The sequence below is a fragment of the Rattus norvegicus genome, chromosome 13 (assembly GCF_021556685.1).
Source record: "Rattus norvegicus strain SHRSP/BbbUtx chromosome 13, alternate assembly SHRSP_T2T, whole genome shotgun sequence".
Classification (NCBI taxonomy): Eukaryota; Metazoa; Chordata; class Mammalia; order Rodentia; family Muridae; genus Rattus; species Rattus norvegicus.
This window is the reverse complement of record NC_141546.1, coordinates 29,242,792-29,251,487: the sequence shown is the minus strand read 5'-3', so window position 1 is coordinate 29,251,487 and position 8,696 is coordinate 29,242,792. Positions and strand designations below refer to the sequence as shown.

At 42.1% G+C, this 8,696-nt stretch overlaps 1 pseudogene; it reads left to right on the top strand.

Annotated features, from left to right (window-relative positions):
- The first annotated feature begins 4,223 nt into the window (after positions 1-4,223).
- Eef2k-ps1 (eukaryotic elongation factor-2 kinase, pseudogene 1) lies at positions 4,224-6,102 on the top strand (annotated as a pseudogene).
- The last annotated feature ends 2,594 nt before the right edge of the window (positions 6,103-8,696 follow it).

Genomic DNA, 8,696 nt, shown 5'->3' with positions numbered 1-8,696 from the left:
CTTGGATTTAACCAGTGCATACATAAGAGAAACATTCCGAGGTACTCCATAGTATGTATAATTATGAAATATATTTAAGTTAATTAAAAGAACCATCAGTAGACCCACAATTTTGTAGCAGGTGGTATTTCTTAGGGTACTTTAAGAGTGAGGCTATCCATTTGCTTGTACGTCCCTTTCTTTGATTTCTTAGCCAGAAATTTTAAAGGCAGCAGTTCCCTCTAAGTGGAGAAATGATTTTTCTATGACACGAAGAAACTACTACAATTACTGGCTATAAGAAACGTTTTGCTGCAGACTCTGTTTCAGAAAATGAAGCTAGAAAACACATATCTTATATCAAAAAACATGTTAAACACGGTGCATGTTCAGTATAAGGAGAACACCCAGGAATAGATTTTATTTTTTTTCCCTCACAGTTATGTAAACAGTAGTGTCCACTCCTTCTAAGTTGTTAGGCAAGAAATGTTACAAATCAAATTGATTGAATGGGAAAAACACACAGACTCCTGTACTCCTGTACAGAGCTGTGACACATTCATTCAGCATGAATTTACTACATTTTCTCATGTGTTTTAAGTTTTGTACTTTTTCAACTTTGACAATCATTCTCAATCAGAATAAAGTCCTTCATATTTTCAGCTATATGTCATGGCATTATGATAAACACTTAAAATACTTTAAAAACTGAAAGAAAACCATCAAGTAACTTCTCTAAAGCTTACCTACTCAGAACCCCACAATTTATTAAGCAAAACATAATAATTTCTAAAGTAGAAATGAAGTTGAGGTGGAGGTAACCCGATTTTATGCTCAAATGAATCTCTACAAATAAACATATAAAGGCTTTGGGTCTATCTACTTTCTGTAACATAAAACTGTCTTGTTTTTTCCTGCTAGACATTCACTGGAGATGAATAATTAATTAACTGGATAATTGTAAGAGTTTTTAAATCAGCCAATGAATCTTCCTTCAAAATTGTGGGTTTTTTCTCTGCTTATATTTATCAAGATTATCAATGCTTAACAATTCCTGGAAAGTTAGTATGCTTGAAATACATTTAGATTTTATGTTTTATCATGCTTATTGTAGGTTTAGATTTTCTTTTTTCTTGTCAATGCATAAATCACACTGCCTCTTAGAGAATCCTGTCATGTCTTTATCCAACTCAGATTTAGAAAATGTAAGGAATCGTCAGGATTGATTCTGGGAAGCTTTAACATGTTCTGTGAGAAGAGTAATTTTAACAGTCATCCAGAAACAGCACATGAGGTAATGATTCATTAAATGAAGGGCCAGTTCTTTGCAAAGTGTATGAGAAGTGCCTGTTATCATCCAACGTGCAGTGATAGTTCCTACATTACATGGACTATGAAAACTAACATGAATAGAATTGTGGAACAGTTACCATTTTATTAGAGAAATTATAGATATTTATTAGGATATATTTAAGTAAATCCATCTAATTTGAATAAAGATTAAAATCCTGACAGATAACATTTTCCCTTCAAATATATTTTATCTTTATTGGCTTAAACTTTTTTATACCATTCTTTCTCATTGAAACTGTTCCCAGAATATTACCATATTAACAGCTACCCAATACATGGTCTTCCTTTCATTCAAAAAAAAGTACCAAAAATTAACAACATAAAAAGTATCCAAAAAGCATGGAGTTTCTCTTGTGTTGGATAACTATACTGGGCCGGTGTTTTTAGTGATATGTGGTTGATTAATCAATTGGAGAAAACTGTTTTGTTCCCAACAGGTATCAGTTGCAAATTGATTTTTGTTTATTGGAAGGATTTTGTTTCCACTTTCCCTTCTTCCTGTTGTGGTGTTTTCTGCCATGCACTTGCACAGATCTTATGAGTGTAATTTTTGTCAGTTCACACATGCATCAGTCATGCTGAGTCCGTAAGATATAGTTTCCCAGGAGTCATTCACCACTTCAGCCTTGCAATCTTTCTGCCTCCTTTTGCACTTGGACCCCTGGACCTTAAAGGGGGGAGTTTGATGAAGACATCCTTTATTAGGCTTGATTGCTTCAAAGTCCTCTTACCTTCTACACATTGTCTGTTAATTATCATCTACTTAAAGAAGAAACTTCTACAATGAGAGCTGAGTGATACATCCTCTCATTAACGGTTATTCTTTCTAGCTCCCTTCATTTACTTGTCAATTTTATTTTCCTTAACAGCTAAATACTATTCCATCTTGCACCACATTTTTTATTATCCATTCGTCTGATATGGCAATTTAGGCTATTTCCAGTTTATAATGAATAAATCAGCAAAGAACATGCATGAACATGTATCTCTGAAGTATGATACAGAGAATTTGGCTACATGTCCAAGACAAGTAAACCTGGATCCTGTGATAGACGTATTTAAGCTTTCTTAAAGAACTTTCACATTGCTTTCCACAGTGTATCAGTTTGCACTTTCCATCAACATGAACATGTATTATACATTCTCACAATTATGAGTTAGGTAACATTTTTAATTTGTCTATCATTTGTGTAATTCTTTATTATGTTATTTAAAAAATATTTCTCTGAGAGCTGAGGATTGAACTTTTAGTCTTGCATATATATGCTAGGAAAGTACCTAGCCTGAACCACAGACCAAATCTTTGACTTGCATAAATTATATACTAATTAAACACAGAAAACTATACAAATTTACAAATACAAATGCACATATAGTAATTAAATTGACTTGAAAAAAAGTAACTCAAACTTTCCATTTCCTAAGTAAAGGATCAAATTTGTGTTGTTTCTTCCATTCTCTGACAAAATACCTCAGAAAAACAACTTGCAGAAATAGGTGTTTGTTTTGGTTCTACTTTTCAGAGTTGATCTGGACTGAATTTAAATAAACATTGGCTCTTCCATAAGAAACCAAAGAAGGAGAGTTTTGACAGCTTGTTTTCTGGGTTTGGCATAAATAGCTTGGTCATTCATTTGGCCATGTCCATTAGTACTCTAATATGTCAGTAAAGACCACAACCAGCACAGCCTTTAACAAAATGTTGTTACTAAGAGTCAGACCAGAAGAATGGTAGAAAAACAAATAAAAACAAACAAACAAACACAAATACAAAACAGTCCACTCTACAATTTACAACTAGAATGCTTTTAAATAATATCATGAAAGTATTATTGACTTATACAGAAACAAAATGTGTTTCCATGATCCCTTAGGTTACATATGAAAGCCTAAAAATAAAATAAACTTAGAAATATGGCACATCAGGGGAATCTACTTTATCTGATGAGTTCTACTTTTACTGAATGTCCTATGTCGTATTTATTATGTGACTATCCTCTAATCTTCATGATGCTAACATTATCACCTATATCAAAAAGAAAACCATTTTTAAAGTGATTTAAAAACAGATTTTTATATGTACACAATGTTTAATATATAATTAGATAATTTGACTTCATTACACAATTCATTATTAACTATACTACAGATAGAAGCCAAAGAGTTGATAGAGGTATAATCCTGCCATCGTTTTCTCATATTATCAGGCAAATTGAAGCTTCCCCTTTGGGGTTCTTAGTTACATTAATAAAAGAATATAGAAATAGATTTAGAAAAAGGCAAATTCCAAGCCTCAACAGCCCCAGCTCCAGACCGAGAACGGCTCCATGTCTCCAGGCGCCCCACTGCAGATATGGGCCTGGCTCTCTGTCACCTGTGCTCTTGACTCAGGATTCTCCTCCAGCCCTGCACCCTGGAGCGTCCAGCCGCCAGCACCTGCCAGCTCCTCCGGATCCTTGTGGCCCTGGGCAGCAGCTGACCCGCCTGCCCCACTTTGGTGAGTGTGTGGGGAGACCATCCTTGCTGCGCGTGCGCAGTAACTTCGGCTGCACCTGCGCATTAACTCTAGCTGCTAAGCGAAGCCCTGGGACAACACCGGGTGCCCCTGCAACATATGGAAGGGGAGGACCTCATCTATCTTCTGCCTGGAAGGTGTTGAGGGTGGCGGGTCCTCCGGAGCTGGCTACCTTGGGGACTCTGACACAGACAGTGACGATGATGAGGGCTACTTCATCTGCCTCATCACTGAAGACCACAAGTCCAACCAGAATGTCAACTCCAAAGGCCAGAGCTACTACAAAAACCTACTGAAAACGGAGTGTGGCTCCACAGGGTCACCAGTTAGCTACTTCCACTTGAAGGAGTCCTGGAAGCATGCGATCAGAAGGCCAAGCACATGCCCGACCCCTCTGAATTCCATCTGGAGGACATCACCACAGAGCATGCTACTCGGCACAGGTACAATGCTGTCACCGGGGAATTGCTGAAAGACGAGGTTCTGATCAAGATGGCATCTCAGCCCTTCGGCCTTGGAGCAATGAGGGAGTGCTTCAGGACGAAGAAACTCTCCAATTTCTTGCATGCCCAGCAATGGAAGGGGGCCTCCAACTATGTGGCAAAACGCTACCGCGAGCCAGTGGACAGGAGAGTGTACTTTGAGGATGTGCAGCTCCAGATGGAAGCGAAGCTCTAGGGGCACAAGCCCCCCAAGCAGGTGGATATCATGCAGATGTGCATCATGGAGCTAAAGGACAGACAAGGACAGCTCCTCTTCCACCTGGAGCACTACATTGAGTGCAAGTACATCAAGTATAATTCCAACTCAGGCTTTGTCCGTGGTGACAACATCAGAATAACACCACAGGCCTTCAGCCATTTCACATTTGAATGTTCTGGTCACCAGCTGATTGTAGTGGAAATCCAGGGTGTGGGTGACCTTTATACTGACCCACAGATCCACACTGAGAAAGGCACTGACTTTGGAGATGGTAACCTTGGTGTCCAGTGAATGGCTCTCTTCTTCTACTCTCATGCCTGCAACTGTCTTTGCCAGAGCATGGGCCCTGCGCCCTTTGACCTTTCCCCACGAGAGCAGGATGCTGTGAACCAGAGCACCAAGCTTTTGCAATCAGCCAAGACCATCTTGATGGGGACAGAGGAGAAATGTGGGAGTCCCCGCATAAGGACACTCTCTGGCAGCCCTCCCCGCCCCCTGGCTCCTTCGCCTGTCAGAGAACTCTGGGGATGAGAACATGAGTGATGTGACCTTTGACTCTCTGCCTTCCTTCTGGTCTTCTGCCACACCACACAGAAGTTGGCCAGAAGTTGGACCATTCCATTGGCCAGTGTTTGGGCCCTAGAGACCATGACCACATGGACAATCACCGGGATTCTGAGAATAGTGGGGACAGTGGGTATCCAAGCGAGAAGTGAAGTGACCTGGATGATCCTGAGCCCCGAGAACATGGCCACTCCAATGGCAACCGAAGGCCTGAATCTGATGAGGACAGCCTGGGCAGCTCTGGACAGGTCTGTGTGGAGACATGGAACCTGCTCAATCCCTCCAGCCTGCACCTGCCGAGGCCCTCGGCTGTGGCCCTAGAAGTGCAAAGGTTAAATGCTCAGCACTTTAGAAGGAAAATCCGGAAGGCTTTTTTTGGGAAGGTCCATCTGGCCATAGTATGGTACCATGAGGGCGGGAGCTTTGGCGAGAAGGTTGAGGAATGAGATTGAGAATCTGCCATCTTCCATCTGGAGCATGCAGCCGACCTGGGAGAACTGGAGGGCATCGTGGGCCTAGGCCTCATGTAACTCTCAGCTGCCCCCCACATCCTGGCTGATCTCTCTCTGGAGGAGACAGAAGAGAACAAGACAAAAGGCTTTGATTACTTACTGAAGGCAGTAGAAGCTGGTGACAGGCAGTCCATGATTTTAGTGGCCCGAGCTTTTGACACCAGCCTGAACCTCAGCCCAGACAGGTGTCAAGACTGGTTAGAAGCCTTACACTGGTACAACACGGCCCTGGAGATGACAGACTTCGATGAAGGCGGAGAGTATGACAGAATACAGGACCAGGCCCAGTATGCAGTGCTGGCCAGGGAGGCAGAGAAGTAGCTCGCCGGTGGATTTGGACTGGACAAGAACCCCCAAAGATCAGGAGACTTGTAGACTCCGGCAGCTGAAGAGGCAGTAATGGAAGCCATGAAAGGCTGGCTAGCCAACCAGCACTATGAGAAGGCAGAAGAGGCCTGGGCACAGATGGAGGAATAAGTGTCCCACAGAATCAGTGCCGAGGAGAAGGACTGGGGAGGGGAGGATGAGACCCATTTCCTTTGGGAGGGGAGAAGTAGTTTTACTATGGTATAAATTCACTTTTGTATTGCCTTTTTTGACTCTTGACAGTCTTTGCAACTGGCAGAGACATTATAACTGCCCCTTTAGGGGTGGTATTTTGAGGGAGTTGGAGGTTGAAGATGCAGCCTAATGAATCCCCCCCTCATTTTTCTTTTTTCTGTCCTGAGATGTGAGCAAGCATCTTTCTGCCTGAATGGACAGACAGTATCAGGGCTTCTCTCACCAGCCTTTACAGGCAAGACTCACATCTCAGAGTCTCCAGGCTGTGCTGGGAACCCAAATGGAGGACAGAGATTTCTGTTAACTTTCTACCATGGGTCTTTCTTTAAGTTTTAAGAGGGTGTGTGTGGTGTTTTTTTTCCTTCAATGGAAGTAAGATGGTTCAATACCCAGGCTCCTTCATGCAGGGGGAGACAATTGTGTGAGTCTTTCACATAATGTCTTTCCACTGAGCTCATGACTTCTTGGCATCCATTCAAATTTCATCTTTTTTAGACCTTCGATTTGTTATAGATTTTACAGAACAGGTTTGGCCTTTATACATGCATATTTACTACCTCTGAGTCCTGCATTGGTGGATATAGAAGCAGGTATACCTCAAAGCTTTCAAAAGCCATGACTTAGGAGCTGGGTGACTTTCCTCCAGACAGAAGTACTTTTGCACCCCATGGCCACATCTCTTATGGGACTGAAGCATCCTTGTGAAGAATTCTGTGGCTGTTAATTAGTGTGATGTTTCATGGACTTTCCTTAACCTGCTGTTGTTGGCATTTTCTGCTTGAAACTAGGTTTTACTTACTTGACACTAGGTCATCTGCAGCAAGCAGCTTCCAGCCGCAGCCTCTTGGGATTTGTCTAAGATGTTTGAGAATGAGGAGCTAGAGTGTAAAGACTGACTGGGTCTGGACATTTCCCCAGGCTCAGGCTGGGATTTTAATGAGCTTTCTCTTTAAAAGGAGTTCATAAGTAATGGGAGTGTGATTTTAGCCTCAGGGAAATGGCCCGCTTTGATCTACCACCCATGTCTTTACAAAACAGAACAGCAGAGTGGGACCTGACAGCGATTCTCACCTGTTGCTTAAAACAGGCCTTTTAAGGATTTCACTGTTGAGTCTGCCCAGTTAAAAACTTTTAGAGGCATTAGATTGTAAAGTCTGGAGTGTACGCCCTTTGAGGAAAAATCAGTCATTTAACCTTGAGGACTGGGAGCCATGGTATACATTTGTAATCCCAGCATACAGGTGGTAGAGGCAGAAGAATCAAAGTTTGAGCCCAACCTGGGATACATACATAATGAGAGCCTGTCACCAAAACAAACAACAAAAGGAGCTGGTTAGATGACTTGGTACACGAAGCTCCTGCCAACCCTCACCAGACAATCTGAGTTCTGTTCCTGGGACCAATGTGTGGAAGGAGGGGAGCAATTCCTGCAAGTTGTCTTCTGTTCTTCACCTGTGCGGTGTGAGCTTCACAAGGGAGCTCACACACACACACACACACACACACACACACACACACACACAACTGTAAGAGAAATGAAATAGCAAAAACTACCCTTGAACACTTCTTCCATCTTCCTGCAAGTTAAAAACTCCCTGGGTTTGCATTTGAAGCCGTAACATATGGTTCTCTATGACAGGTTCATCTTTTATCAGTACCAGAACAGTAGCTGGTTTGTGTTGTCCTGCAGGTGTTCTAACATAGTGCATGTGTTAAACGTAAGAAGCAATTTATTGTAACATAATCTCTCAGAGCAACTGTCATATAAACCGTGTGTGTGTGTGTGTGTGTGTGTGTGTGTGTGTGCTGGTCAGCAGACAACCTCAATTTTGTTCCTCAGGAGCTGGCCATCTCCTTCCTTAAGTCTCTCACTGGTCTAGAAATTGCCAAATAAGCTATGCTGCCTTACCAATGAACTCCAGAGATCTGTCTGTCTATCTTTCCTAATTCTGGAATTACAAACTCATATTCTCTACCTGTTGATTAGTCCTTGTCTGGATCACTTAAAGCCTCAGGCCTGAAGTTCTCCCACCCACGTGGCCTTAATGTGAGGAAGTGGTCTCTTTCTCCTCCAAGAGGCTGGGATGGCCTGGTACACAGCTAAGCAAATGCTTCTTTAAGAACCCTTGCAAATGACAAGGGAGCTTTGAGAGCCTACTGTATGATGCTAGCACTTGGAGACTGAGGCTAGATTGTGAATTTAAAGCCAGCCTGGACTATTTACTAAGACTGTCTAAAATAGAAAAAAGCCCTGGGGGCTTTAGAGATGCCTCAGTGGTTAAGATCATTGCTGCTCTTCCCTAAGACCCAGGTTCAATTCCCAGACCCCACATGGCAGCTCATACCTGCCTGTAACTCCAGTTCTGAGGGATCCAATGCTCACACAAACATACAGGCAGACCACCAATGAACATAAAATTAAAATATATCATAAAAATTGTTGTTTGGGGACAGGGGAATGAGAAAGGGGAGAAAGAGGATAACATTTGAAGTACATAAAATGTAAATAC